Source organism: Manis javanica, chromosome 3, assembly GCF_040802235.1.
Source record: "Manis javanica isolate MJ-LG chromosome 3, MJ_LKY, whole genome shotgun sequence".
Taxonomy (NCBI): domain Eukaryota; kingdom Metazoa; phylum Chordata; class Mammalia; order Pholidota; family Manidae; genus Manis; species Manis javanica.
The window spans coordinates 12,826,863-12,842,268 of record NC_133158.1 but is presented as its reverse complement, the minus strand read 5'-3'; the positions used below and the strand labels follow the sequence as shown (position 1 = coordinate 12,842,268).

The 15,406-nt window shown below is 39.3% G+C and overlaps 2 long non-coding RNA genes across 21 annotated transcripts in view; one reads left to right on the top strand and one right to left on the bottom strand.

Annotated features, from left to right (window-relative positions):
• Positions 1–15,406, bottom strand: part of LOC108391663 (uncharacterized) — a 284,047-nt gene that overhangs the window by 27,694 nt on the left and 240,947 nt on the right. For all 11 annotated transcript variants that reach the window (XR_012128935.1, XR_012128936.1, XR_012128937.1 and 8 more), the window contains one exon: positions 6,213–6,307. This is a non-coding gene — a long non-coding RNA (uncharacterized lncRNA). The remainder of the gene's footprint in view (positions 1–6,212; positions 6,308–15,406) is intronic.
• Positions 1–15,406, top strand: part of LOC118972528 (uncharacterized) — a 465,003-nt gene that overhangs the window by 215,128 nt on the left and 234,469 nt on the right. The window lies entirely within an intron of this gene.

The following is a 15,406-nucleotide window of genomic DNA, read 5'->3' as shown; positions in this document are numbered from 1 at the left end:
AACAGCAGGCTAAAAGGAGTTATATAACATGACCAAGTGGAATTTATCCTCGGGAGGCAAGGGTGGTTTAACATATGAAGTTAATGTGATACACAATATTTATAGAACTAGGAATAATCATTTTATCATCTCTGTAGGTGCAGAAAAAGTATTTGACATCAAACTGAATGAAATTCAACATCATTTCATTGTAAAAATAGTCATAAAATAAGAATAGAATAGAACATTTTAAATATGATATAGGACATGAACCAAAAATCCACTGTTAACATAAGACTCAATGGTGAAAGACTGAGAGCTTTTCCCCTAAGATCAGGAACAAGACAAGGATGCAAGCATTCACCACTGCTTTTCCACAATGTACTGGAACCCCTAGCCAGAGCAATTAAGCAAGAATTTTTTAAAAAGCCATTTAATGAAATAGGAAAAGTAAAACTATTGTTATTTGCACATGACAATTCTATATATACAAAATCCCAAAAGACATGCACATGCAAAAAATACTAGAGCTAGTAAATTCAGCAAAGTTGTTGGGTACATAATCAACCCAGGAAAATCAGTTATGTTTCTATGCAACAGCAATGACCAATCTGAAAAGGAAATTAAAATAATTCCACTCATAATAGCATCTGAGATAATAAAATATATAGGAATAAATTTATCTAAGGGTGTGAAAGACTTGTTAATTGACAACTATAAAACATTGCTGAAAGAAATTTTGCTTAAATGGGAAGAGATTCTGTGTTCATGGATTAGAAGATTCAAGTTGATAAGATGTTAACATTCTCTAAAGCAACCTACAAATTCAGTTTATCCTTAGTATTCCAATGGCCTTTTTGCATAAATGGAAAAGCCAGTCCTCAAAATCCTGTGGATTTGTAAAGGGCACCATATAGATGAAACAATATTGAAAAAGTAAAATTAGAAGACTCAAATTTTATGATTTCAAAACTTACAAGACTACAGTAATTAAAACAGTGTGGTACTGGCATAAGGATACACACACAGACAACTGGAAAAGAATGGTGGTTTCAGAAATAAACCCAAACATCTATGGTCGATTGACTTTCAGTGGGGGTACCAAGACCATTTATTGGGGTAAGAGTAGCCTCTTCAACAACTGAAGAGCTATATAGGAGTAAAGTTTCTGTGTTTCACTGGAATGAAGTTAGTATAAATATGAAGCAGCTTATGGTGAACTAAGATGTATATTTTAAGTTGAATAACCACTAGGAATTTTTTTAAAGATAAAATAAAAAGTCACTAATGAAATTTAAATGTTACACTAGGAAATACCTATTAAATACAAAGAAAGGCAGTTAAAGAGGAACAAAGAGCTTTAAGACATAGAAAACCAAAAGCACAGCGGCAAATATAAATTCAGCCATATCAAATAATACCACTTAATATGGATGATGACACAGTCTAATCAAAAGGCAGAGATTATCAGATCATATTAAAAAAAGAACATGGTCCAACTCTATACTGTCTACAGGCAACAATTCAGATTCAAAGATAAAATAGTTTGGAAGCAAATGGATGGAAAAAGATGTACCATGCAAATATCAACCATAAGTGATGTGATGTGGCGATATGAATACCAGACAAAACAGACTTTAAAATGAGCTAGGAAAGTGTGAGACCACTCAAGGAGAAAGCAGTGCTGGAGAAGAACAAAGGGTGTTGGGTGAATTCTGGGAATTCTCAAATTTACAAGTAAGAGAGGGGAAGGATCTCGAAAAGGAGACCCCCAAGATGGAATGCTTTTTTTAGACTTTTACAAATGATGCTGTAAAGACACACGTTAGAATTCTTCAGCAACAGCTCTAAGAATGCATGCCGTTGAACTAATGCATTCAGTCTTCCCACCCCAAAGTGAGGAAATGAGAAACGTGAAACAGTGACTTGTTAGAGAAACATAGTAACAGGGATGAAACTAAAACACAGACACATATGAACTGCAACAATATAGATACATTGTCTCACTTTTACTTCTCCCACTCACAGCTAAGTGTTTTCCTTGTTTGCAGAGCCTCCAAGGCAGATTCTTAGGGTATAGCCTAATAGAAAGTTTCCAAGATTTTAAATCAATGAAACAAATTTGGGTTGATCATATATTAGTTGTGTCTTTGTGGATGAATCGTTAACTTCCCTGGATCTTAGTTGCAGAGTGGAGAGAACCACACTCGGAAGGAGGTATAGTTGTGGGGAGTGAATGAGGAGCCCCCAAATCCCTTAGAGTTCAGCCTGTATCTCAAAAGCCCATTAGACCATGGCCATTGGAATGAATTTAACCTCTAATCTCTTGAAGTCACCATGAAACATTCAAGACGTAACGTCTCTGCAGTGAGAAATTACATCCACAAGTAGAAAGGAACATTTCTGGAGAATTCAGTGAATTATCATGGTGTGTTTCAGATGCCTAAAAAGAGCCACCACAAAAATTCCAAAGTTTCCAGCAGTGATTCTAACCATAATACAGGATTCATTAACATCTGCCAGGCAACTAATGTACAATTAGTCTTGACATGAAAATGCCAGAGATTCCATAGGACCCAGAAAATATGCTTTTTGACTCTTAAACATACTATAACCTAAATGGTTAAAGGCATTTAATACATGCTCTGTGTTTTTAACTTGGGTTAAATCTACAGTCAGATCATCTCATCTTCCAAAAGTCAGAGTTCAGTGGAGATAAGCCTAGTTTTTATCCTTTGTAACTGTCTCCACATTGTCCCTATTGCTGGTTGCCATGATGAGAATCTGACCCCAGTTTTACCCTAGATTCTACTAGTAGAATCAGTTCAGTATGTTAAAAACATCCATTATATGCAGTAATCATTTTTAGAATAACAAATCAATATCACAATAAATATACATTGAGCCAACTCTTCTCAGAACATAAGCAATGATAAGGGAGAAGATTAGAGTTTGGGAAACCACAGGACCCCCACTGGGGATATACGATAGAGTCCCATACAACTTTAAAATGCAGAATGACTATAATTTGGGACATATTTCCACTTAAGAAGTTTATATTGGGTACTTCCTATTGCTGAAACCCTGGGAGATTAAACTAAACATTTTGTTACTTATAATCTACAGTAGGTTATGGCTTTACGCTGGGCTCCAGAGTTAACCCGTAAGTTTCATTCACAGGCAATTGGAAATACATTACTGTGCTCAGGGGAAGACAGAGATTTTGGTGGTGCTAGGTACTTTTTTTCATTGTTGTCACAAATAATGTTGTCAGGGAAGAAAGAAAATTACAGATGGAGCAGAAGTTTCTACTGTAATGCTGAAGAGAGAAAATGTTAACATACGGACAAGTATAGAATAGTTAGGTACTAAATAGAATGCTCTTGACTCATTGACAAGTGAAGTACTTTAAGTGAAGTAAACTAGAGTTCTTAATGCATTTTCTTGTAGTAAAGTGTCTTCTCTCAGTTTAGGTTGCTTAATGAAGAGTAAGGAGCATTGTTACTATTTAGAGTAGAAGAAATTGAGAGGGAGGAAGAACAGAAAGAAAATTAAATTATAATAAATTTCACTGTCATTTTTCATAACATTGCCATTTTAGTTTTTTTAATGGTCCTAATCAGCTCTTCAGTTAAACCTGACAGGTGCCCAGTCAAAAAGAGAAAATAAATTTACTGACATTTATAGGCAAATTTTTTCTTACCAAGAATAGCTAGTCTTGCTTGTATATGGTTTCCTCTAAGTTGCTATTTGCAACTTACTATAGTAAAATACAAAACCCATTCTTTTTTTCAGTGATAGGAATCAGGTTACCACAATGAATTTCTTTTTGGTATAAATAAAGGGAAACAGGGTTGAATTTATTAAAATGAATCTAAAAATAATTTATTTTGATTAGAGCTTAATCTTTTCTTGAGATTTCCTTATTACATAATTACCTCAGATCTCTGTTCATTAAAACATTAAGCCAAAAGTCATTAAGAGTCCTGCCTCACTGTAAATTGCCAGGACTAGCTCTCCATTCTGGAGTTTTACACTGACAATAGCTTCTGGGAAATGATAACTTCTCTTTAACTGCTCGTATTTCAGCTGGTCAGCATCCTATCATTATTGACAAGTACCCAAATCCAAGCAACTACTGAATGTGTCTGTTCAACAAAAATATTACTGCATATTGTTTTTGAACAATAGCCTTAAGAGTGAAAGTATTTCATCTTCCCAAGTGCCTTTCCCCATCATTAACTAGTTATTCTTTCCAATGACCTAATGACAGAGTACATATAAAGAAAGGAAGTAGAAATAGAAAAAAAAATTCTACAAAAAAGAACTGTATCTGTGGTTACATGTTGCCAATGTCATGTTCTGATGGAAGCAAGGGCCTTTCACTGGTTCTTCTCTTGATGGTCAGTTACAACCCAGCATGACTGGCCATATCAGTAATGATCCTTAAATTGCTGGGGAATATGAGACTGGGTTGACAATTAGGAGTAAAATCCTTTCCTCCTTTCAATCAAACCAATCAGCCATGTGCCTCCTACAAGGTGACAAAATTGGCAGAGCTCTGGTGTCAGATGCTCTGATTGTCCATCCAGGGAGTAAAGTCATCCTTGGACTCTCAGAATCACAACCTCTTATAGTTAAAAAGGAACATAATCCACAGGTCCTTAACCTTGTCTTGGATGTGGACTCCTCTGTGCATCTGACACAAGCTAAGTATGGCTTCTTCCCAAAAAACACACATACAAACTTCCTACAGTTAGAGCTCAGACATAAAACATACCCTTATCTTTTCAGGTGAGGAAATACAGACCTAAGAAGGTGATATTAAATCCTAAATTCACGTAACTCCTAATCTTCTCCTCAAATTATTCATTGCTGCCTCTTGAGAGGGCTGCGTTAACCTCGCAAGCTCAGCAATAAGAGTTATTTGCTGTTATTGTTGCAAATAATAGAACTCTGGCTCTAAATAACTACAGCTTCATTCACCCATTCGGCAATGTTCATTGAGTCACCTGTGTGCCTGGCACTGTGTTACTCATTCTTCTCTTCCATAGCACAGGTGTCAAAGCCAAAGAATCATATTGGTAGTCTCATCTGTTGCTTTTAACTATTGGTGAAGTTCCAGAGAACATTGTTTTGCCTTTTCTTTTTCATCCAATACAGATAACAAACTTCTAAAATAGTTCTAACTCTACTCAGAATCTTAATATTCGTCCATTGCTCTTAAGACCAAACCTAATTCCCTGCCTGGTGTTAAAGGCCCATTCATTCATAGGAAACTTATGTCCAGACTCATCTTCCCAGACCCCTTTGACAAGACAAACCACTCTACTCACTAAGCACCAAATCATAAAAAAAAAAAAAAATCCAGATAGTACTATTGTTCATTAAAGCAGTTCTCCCCCCAAAATTTGCTATAATTCTGTCTATCCTTCAAAGCCTGGTTATATCATCCTCCCTGAAACCTATCCTGATTACATAACTTAAAATACCTCTATTTCTCCTCTTAATTCTTACCCATGCGGCTATGCCCATTGGGGGCTAATGGTTGACAGTCCTGTTTTATCTCTTCATACATATATGATTTAGCACTGCTGGTCTATTTGAGCTTTCTGAGGACAGCCAGCATGTCTACAGTTCATTATATACCCTCACTCACTTGACAGATTGTTAGAGTGAGGGCTAAGAAAAATGGCCTCTCTTCAAAGGACTCCCAAATTATTTCTATTTTTGGTAGTTGACTATTAACAGAAAGCCCAGTCTAGCCACATATTGAAATCCCTAAATTTGCCTTGAATGTGGTTCGCTTGGCGAAGAACATTTTTATTTTCTTCCGGAGTCCAAAAAACTTTGGAAGGCCGCCTTATGGGGTGATGGAATGAAGAACCAGACCAAACCAAGCAGACATGGGTATTCCACAGTCTAAGACACAGCATCTTCCATTTCACTGCTCAGCCCCCAAATGCCTCCTGGTTATAATTAAGTACTTCAAAGTCTTCCAACCACCCTTTCAGAAATGACTACCCCAAATACAAAACGATGTCCAATCAGATGTAAATCATCACACAGCAGGGAGAGTGAAGAGGCACGGCAAGTGGCCATCGTCCTTGGACTAATCAGAAACTGTAGTCTCTTGAGGAGACTTTCCATATTCTCATTTGTCATTCTAGCCACTGAATTCTCAAGTGGTCAATTTGTTCCCTATTGGTAATCAGCTAGTTATTTTTACTCACATTCCTCTTTGGGACTATCAGACTCTTTGGCGCAATTCATCACCCACATGGGGCTAACCCTTCTGTGGCGGGAAGTTGGGAGGGAAGCTGTTACCCTGGAAAAGATAAGTAGAAAACGATTCCACCGTTTATATTCAGTTTTTAAACAATGATTTCCCCTGATGAGGTAAGTAAAATAATGACACAACTGGGTAAGAGGGAAACAATGAATGTTTCAAGGGTAAGCACATTATGCAATGGAAATGATCTCCGGCGGGTGAAGTTTGTGACTCTGAAATGACTTGTTCTTAGATTGTCTTTACAACCTCCCAGAGGAGTATCATTTTACATTCATTACTTAAGTTTGCAGGAAGCTGCCTCGGTGGAAATGATAAACCCAGAAAGGAAAGTTTTAAATATGTATAAGGCATTTGCTGATTATCCTAAGCAATGGAACTCCACCAGTGAGGAGGAAGGTAGCCTTCAAAGGTTGTTTTGCCTGAGGCAGGAAAGTTAGGCCTTTCTCTTTCCATTTGTTCCCACAGGTCTTCTTTACAGAATCCCACTTCGATTTGCCTGCTGTCCTTTCTTCCTCCCTCCAGCAGTTGCTGTCTCTGTCTGTCTCCAGGGAGATAATTTCCAAACATGGTTTTGGGGATTCTATTTTTCTGCATTCACCTCAGGTGCCAGGGAAAAGTTGACCCCACCACTCATTGCAAGTAAAACTCTGGTGTCATTACATTTCTAATTAGCGGGTGTCTAATTTGATCTCCTATTGGGTTTCCCTCAATTCTCCTGAAGAACCTAATATCAAGCCCTCAAGGCTGTCTGTGCTCACTGTAACCCAAAGTTTACATTTCTGAAGTCCACATTCAGCCTTAAGAAAGATGTTAGTGTGACACAAATTGGTATTTTCTTGGCACTTCCTATGCTTGTAGCAAACTCTTTAGTCCTTGGGAGGAAGCTAGGAGTTCAATAGCCTTCTAGCTATTTCCTTAGAGACTCTGAATTGGAGCAGCAACATGATCTGACTCTTGAAATGTTTATCTTCCTCCACCGTTTTTCATGTCTCGGACTCTTTCTTGTGTCCTTTATACTTCATATAAACATCCACATATGTAACTTCACTTTTAGGTGTGTCTATCTGTAAGGAAAATTGAAAAAGACTGAGGAAGCACGTTTATACACCCCATATTGAGTTTGCTTGCTTTTCATCTGCTAATTCTCTCCACGCATGGCTATTCTTACAATAGATGATATCACCCAACAGCTGTCTTGGACTGGAAACTAAAATGCTTGTAGAATTTGAGTCTTTTGTCTTACCTACTTAATTGGTGTCTTTTCCAAAATACCGAAACAATACAAGAATGGTTGGCTTGCTTCCCTGAGGAATTGTTCCTGTGACTTTATGTAAATTGTTTTACAACTTATTTTCCTAATATTTTGTTGTAATTGTCCCTCATCCTAAATGTGGTTTCAAGAATCATTAACTGTGATTATATTGACATGAGCTTTTATATTTGGTACTTGGTGAAACAAGAAAGTTGATTTTGTAAAAATTGGTTTTCCATCTGCAATTTGTGAGTAGGAAGTTAGTGGAAAGAAGTGACACCTTACCTATCTGTTGTCCCCAGGTTGACCGGAATGAGAGCTGTAATACCTCATAAGGTGCATACTTGTTGATTACCATCTGGATTGGTTGAACACAATAGACCAAAATCTTTGTGCTTTCTGCATGCTTAATCTTGTTATTTATTTGAATTTCCTTGGTTCTCTTATAAAAATAGTAGGTTCCTCCCATCATCACCAAAACTTGCTTCATCGCTAAAACCTTTGTATCTGAGAGAAATCTTGAGTTTCTGTCCTCATCAACATATCTTGTCCCATGGTCCTTTTCCTTATTTTGGGCATTGTGTTAACTCTATTCCCAGAGAATTGTGCTCTTGAGAGAATGAGAAAGCTTCCAGTGAGCTGTGCTCCTAAAAATCAGATCATTACCAATCCACAGTGCATATGTGCAGATGTTGCATGTAGCTCAACACATTTTCGTGAACTAAAACACATCTATTTGACCAGCACCCAGATCAAGAAGAAGCATTTATGAACTTTTATAGCCACTTGGCAGAATAATGTCTCTTGAAACTAGTAATAAAAAATTGGGGCCTGCATTTGCCTGTCTATTTCATTTTTAGTCATTCATTTTTATTACATTTTTTGAAAAGTGCTGACTGGGGACTGATTAAAAATAAATAACCAAACAAAATGAAATAAAACCACAAAACTGGTTGTTCATTTCTGATCATTCAAGAACCTAGATAACCTAAGACCCCTATCAGATTTTGTGCTTGACTATTTTCAGCTGCTAAATTCAGCATTCTGGTGAAAAACTACCATTGACATGAGGCCCAGCTCTCCTACATAATCAGGATAATGGGTCTGCAATGAGCTCACTCATCAGAGGTTGTCATCCATTCTCAAAGTACCTTTCTTTAGGATTAGGGTTCACACAGTGTACCTGTTTGGGGCCTTAAAGTATTGGCTTCCCTGGGGTCCCTGCCTTGGAAATGTCAGTGAAGTTTGGATGTAACTAGGAAAGGGTTCCCTGCTTGGGACCCAAGATCTTGTGTAAAGATTACAGCATGGTCTTACACTATAGACATTATATTCCCAGTTCTAATATGGAAGCTGACACACAGGATTAGACTTTTCCTCCTCTCTTGCCAAGATTGTCTGCGGATATCAAACTTTCCTGTTGTGAATGGGTACAAGCTGTGATGTTGCCATTCAAGGACTTCCAGTAGCAGTAAGAGGAAAATTACGAACCAACTCCCGTTGTAGAGGAAGTGCCTATTCAAATGGTAGGTCATGAGCACAGTACCTGCCTCCTTCCTACCAGGAACAGCCCCACCTCTGTAATTGCTGACTCTCCCATTGTAGGGTATATGAATTGGCATGACAGGAAGAGGCTTGGCAGAAACAGCATTTGGAGTATTCCCACTTATCCCATAAGCACTTTGGAGAAGAATTAGGTATGTGCATTTTCCTGGAAGACAGAATTTCCTTTGTTCACTGATTGTGTCTTTAATTTACAACAAATGCCTTGAAAATAGGACATGTGATACAATAAGCCTTTTACAAACTCAAATAGCAAATGACCCAAGGCTCATTCAATTTTTTTTCATTGCTTCAGAAATGGATTGTTGGAGTGGAAGAGGTAGTACACAGAACCATGCAGCTGGGAGGGCCCTCGCAGATCAGCGGGCAAATCCCTCTTCCATGTCAACAAATATTCAAACGGAGGCCCAGGGAAGGCCAAAGAGGAGATTCGAAAAACACAGATTGGATATTAGAGTCTTTATGTTTTAATTTTGTTTTGTTTTGTTTTTGGAAAGTATCGATGGGAATAGAATGTACTTATAGAAGTCACAAATCATAACTGAAAAACTCAACAACTTTTCATAAATTCAGCATAGCCGTAAAACCAGCACCCGGAGCAGGAAGCTGAATGTCTCCAGCACAGCCGGAAGCCTCCATAATGTGCCTGAGCTGCTGCCGCCTCACAGGGGTAACCACTGTCCTGACTTCTAGGATGATGTCTAGGTTTCCCCGATTATTAAATGTCATATAAATGGAATTATGTAGCATGTCACTCTTGTACCAGGCTCCTCCATTCAATTATACTGGTGAAACTCATTCACATTTTTGCATATGGTTTAATGGCATTGATTTCCATTGTTGTGTAGTATTCCTTTGTGTGAATATAGTGCATTGTTTATCTTTCCAGCATTTGACTGGCACCTCAGCAGCTTCCAGTTGTTGGCTGTTATGAATAGTGCTGCTAAGACCATTCTTAATACATGTCTTTTTGGTGAATACATGTATAATCAGATATGGCTTTACTCATACTTTGCATCTAATGATGCTCAAAAAAATGTTAATAGAAGGATTGAGCCAACTTTGTGAAAGTCTTTGTGCTATGAGAGATTGTCACTGCACCTCTGCGTGTGCCAGTCATCCAAAGGAGACCATTTGAGGCACTGAAGTAGCCACATGGCAGTCACCAGTAGGGCTCCTTGCAAGGAATATCAAAAGCCAAAATAAAGAGTCGCTTGACATTTTATTAACATAAAAATAGTTTCTTAATTTACTTTTACTTTTTTGGACTATGTAAATGATGTATAAATACATTATTGTCCTATAAACATGCCCAACAAAACAATAATGCTGGAATGTAGGTGTCGTGGTTGTATAGATCTTTGTGTGTGTTTTTTTTATTGCAAAGCAGCATCAGTGCTTGGAATAGAAGGTGCTGGGTGATATTTGTTGAGTGGATGAATGATAGATGGTACCCATGACCATTGCTCCCTGTTGCTTGAGTTTCCCCAGAAGTAATCTAATCTTTGAGTTTGGTGTGGATTTTTCTATTATTTTTCTTCTCTACACTGGTTTTGTGTGTGTGTGTGTGTGTGCGGTAATATCACTGGATGATACCATGCTGTGTGGATTTTTTAAATTAATAGTATGTCTTACACATTTTTTATTGTCAGTAAATAGAAATCTACTTTTTTATGAGCTATATAACAGTCCATGGTATGGATGTATTACCTTTCAGTCATGTTTTCACTTTGGATACAAATGATGGTGCTGTGAACATTCTTATGACTAGGTATAAATATTTCTTGATAGTAGATACCAAAAAGAGCATTTCTGGCTCACAGGTGATGTACATTTTTAATTTTTAAAAAAATGCTTTCTAAACTGCCATTCCAGCCCATATTTTATTCAGAAAGTACCTGCATCCCCTCCCCATTACTATGATTGATATTATCAAATTTAGGAACTTTTCTCAAAATAATATTTTTAAAATATTTAATTTGCATTCCTATCCATGTTACTGGAATTTGGCATCTTTTCATATATTTGTTGGTTAAGTAGGGTTTGATTGAAGCCTGTTGCAGACCTAATGTATAGTTGTCGATAGTTTAGTGGGTAGATGAGGACTGCCAGACCCCATCGGTGCATCTCCTTACAGCCCTGTTGTTATTCTGAACTTCATGGCTCTAGGACTCCTCAGTAATCCCTGGTTGTATCGCCACCCAAATGTTAAGAGTGCAAAGAAGTGATTTAAATATTCCTTCAAATTCTCAGGGGTCAGAGAGAATCCTGACCTGTTCCTTGTTCTGGTACAAACCAAAAGCATTTGGAGACTGTGTTTTCCAGGTATTATCCTAATACTTTCTCGTACACCAGCAACTGGAAGGATAAAACCAAATTCTACTATATAGCTTACCTATCCTTGCCACCAAAATGGGCTTCTGAAAGCTGCTGTACAGGGTATGAAACTCCAACTAAATTTTCAGTGGAGATCTTGTTAAATTCCTGCATGTTGGATTCATTACCTAACCAGTCCCTGACCAATGATAAGGGGAGGGGTTGTGGAAGCAAATTTTCTAGCTTTCGATCTTGGTTTTTGCTGGCTGGCAAGCTGGTGCATGTGTCTGAACCTCTGTATCATTTTCTGTCACACAGAGCAAATAATAAAATCTACTTTGTGGAATCAAATGTAATAATGTAAGGTGCATAGCAGAGCCTGATACATACTAAATGTTAAATAAAGGTTATTATTGTTAATGGGGTTAGTTTTGGATCATAGATCAAGGTTTGAGCTAGAGCTTAGAATATGTTCAAATTCTTTTCTGCTCTCATAGTGGGGAGTAAAATCATTCTAGTATGCGCCTTATACTCATGTACAGATGTAGCCTCACTTTGTGCAGAAGATTTCAAATTGGCCCCTGATGTTGATTTTATATACAGCTCTTTGTAGAGTTTTAGTCCAGGAAATGAAAAATGAGGAACATTTAACAAATAGACCCATCAAACCACTAAATTCCATATGAATTTTACCCAAAGCATAAATTGATTCAAGTTTGCTCAGACCTCGGCTTCAGTGAGCCCTTGACTGACATTTCTGCTTAAAACCTGACACCCTGCCAGAAAGCTTCTTTGGTTTGAATAAAATGAAAAAAGTGACTTAATTCTAATATCAGAGAGACCCAGCAGGGCCAGCAGTTGGTTTAGATTTTTTATTGTTCTAGAACTTGGCTTTCCAGGTGGTTTGCCTTGCACTGAGGATACAGTAAGCAGAGGCCCAAAAGGAGGACGTTTGGGGGGAATGAAATCACACCTCAACTGCCTTTTTTCTCAGCTTCCTCAAAGTTGTGGTCTTTGAGGACCAGTCACTCTTGGTTTGAGTGGTGAGACTGATTTAATGCTGTGGCATTTTCTGGGTACCATCTAAGAAACTCTGGAAAGCTGCACCCCTCTTCATGCTCCCTCCAGCACGCACCTCCATGTGGAACCCTCTCCGTGTGAAGAGTCTAACGAGGTTAATGTGCATCCTTGATTAGAATACCCTTTCAAAACGCAAGTGTTACTGAGGAGAATAGCATTATCAAGCTATTGCTATTCCGTCAGTCCTTCCTTCATTTATTTATGCCCCACATACTTGTCAGAAATCACCCCATGCCTGACACTGTGCTATGAACAGAGCAGACAGTGATTAACAAGGCAGACACAGTCCTTATAGTCCTTATGTGTTACATGGCACAGTCAAGTGGGGGAAAGGACATTAGACAGGCAAATAAATGAAAGGGTGATAAATGTGAAGCCGTCACCAGGAGAAGCCCCGAAAGACTAGGGGTTCGACCTTGATTTTGTGTGCCCTGGGCCATCTGTCCCCATGGGTGAGCCTACACTGTCGTGGGAGGCCATCCTACATGCTGCTCCAGTGAGAGCCCTGCCTGTTGAGAGGGAGCAGGCAGGGCATGCCACCAGCCCGGGGCTCCAGAGTAACTTACTGAGGTCTCATTGCAGTGTCCCTTATGTGGTCTCTGTCACAGCATCACGTTGTAGGTGAGATCACCTTATAATGAAGCATTCCTGCACATTTCACCCTGGAGTAAACATAAGTCCAAGTTGAGGGAGAGAAAGAGAAAGAGGGGAGGGAAGGGAAGGAAAGGGAGAGAAAGAGAGGAGAGAGGAGAGACCCCGAGCAACCGGAGACACAGGAAGAAGAGAAAGACAGAGTGTGTTTTTGTTCTGAATGAATATGATACCAAACACCCTTTCCCTGTCAGGGAAGAAACGTGAGGGTGCAACTCAGGGCACCTGGGCTTGAGTTAAACTCCCATCATTTGCCAGTGCTGACCTTGGCAAGTCATTGAACTTTCGTTGCCTTAGTCTCCTCATTTGCAAAAAGATATTTAAATCACCACATCTCATTAGCTGAGTTGTTCTGTTGCTTGAGTAAGATTAAACAAGTCAGTTCATATGAACAGTGCTTCCAAAACATTGAAATGGGTAGCAAATACAGTGGTTATTGTTTTATATAAATATTCAATATGTATGTACAGTGGGTGCAAAGGACAGAATTTATGCTTTTGGGTTGGCTTAGGCTCAAAGGATGGACTGAGGCTGTGAAACTCTGGGCTGCCCAGAAGGCAGGAATTCAAATATCCTTCTTCTCTCCTTCCTCTTCCTCACAATCTCCAAAGTGTATCTCCCAGGTGCTCCTAACTTTGAGTGCTTTCAAGGTTCGTTTCACATTCACGGCTCACTGTCTCGGTACATTTGCTATTGAGGGACCAGAGTCACTCAGGAAACCCGCCTCTTTCCCTCACAGACACCCACGTGGACGTCGCTTGACATGACCGTGCTGCCATCCTTAGGCAGCTGGAGGAGACAGAATACACTGCCGGCTGGGTAGACTTGCATTCTGCAAGGAAAGCCCTCTTAGAACGCTGAACTCCTGACCCCTGCAGGAGAAATAAGCTGCGATGTGAGGGAAGGAGGGTGGACTGGACGGGGGGAATTGGTGAGAGCCCCACATACCAAGCCCAGAAGAAAAGGCCATCGACTCCAAGAATGGTTCTTTCACAAGCACCCTAGAAAGATGGTTGAGCTTTGGCTGCTAGTGCCTGGGGTGCCAGTGGAAGAACAGCCCTCCTGAGGAGCTTCCAGAAACCACGTTTTCTGACATTTATAAACGGTATGGCTCTTTGGGAAAGGAAAGCTTCTTTACCTTCCTCTGCTTTAATACTGAAGTAATAGATTTTAAAAGCACATGGGAAAAAAAGCATGAGGATATACATGGTAGATGTGATATAAAGAAGGCCACAGGTCAACCATGCCACCTACACCTGCACCCAGCACCCCCAGGGGAGCACCGGCCTCAGAACGGCTGTGACGCGGAGTGGCTTACCCACAGTGTGGGTGGGCTCAGTGCTTACCCGCCTGCTCAAACCCCGGCCACCCCTTGCTCCTCCTCAGCATTATACTAGTCAGAAGAGCAAGGGCTTGGGGGTCAAGATCCCAGCCCCGTCACTTATTAACTGAATGATTTTGAACAGTTTCATTTTTTATCCTCTCTGAGTCTCAGTATCCTCATCTGCAATGTGGAGATGATGGCATTCTTATTGGATCATATGAAGATTAAGTGAAAAATTGTGGCTAATGTACTTAGCCCTGCACCTGACATACAGCAGACGCTTAATCGGTAGTAGGCCTATTCATTCCTTCATCCACCGTCTATTTTAGGGGGACAGAATGTCACAGTGTAATTTATCTCTCTCTTCTTTTTTTTTTGTAAACAGTAGATAAAATTTAGACCTTTTCAAAGTTTTTCCTTATCTCCTCAAATGTGGCCTGTCTCGATCACCGTCTAATGTTGCAAACCTGTATCCCAGGCCCTGCCCCACTGCCACACACACATACCTCCAGACTGCTCCGCATCCGTTTGTCCCTGCCTGGTTTTTACCGTAATGTATCTAGTGTTTAGATTTGTTATCTATGGTTTGTCTCCTCCAGAAAGAACTGAAGTTCCCTGGGGGAATAGACATTTGTATGTAATATATATTTTTTTGCAACTAGAAAACAGCATGGCACACAGCAGTGCTCAATAAATATTCGTTGTATGAATTAAGGCCTTGGAACCATCAGTCTGGCCTGCCTCCAGAGCCGTTCCTGGCTTGTACTGATGTTTGCGACCTTTAGCAAATTACTCTCCGCCTCAGTTTTCTCCTCTGTAAGATACTGACAATGATAATTTCGAGCCCTAAGAATCAAGAGAATTAAATGGTATTATGTCTGTAAAGCAGTTGGCATAGCATCCAGGGCATAGTAACTTATAACTGAATGAAACCTATTAAAACAAAAAT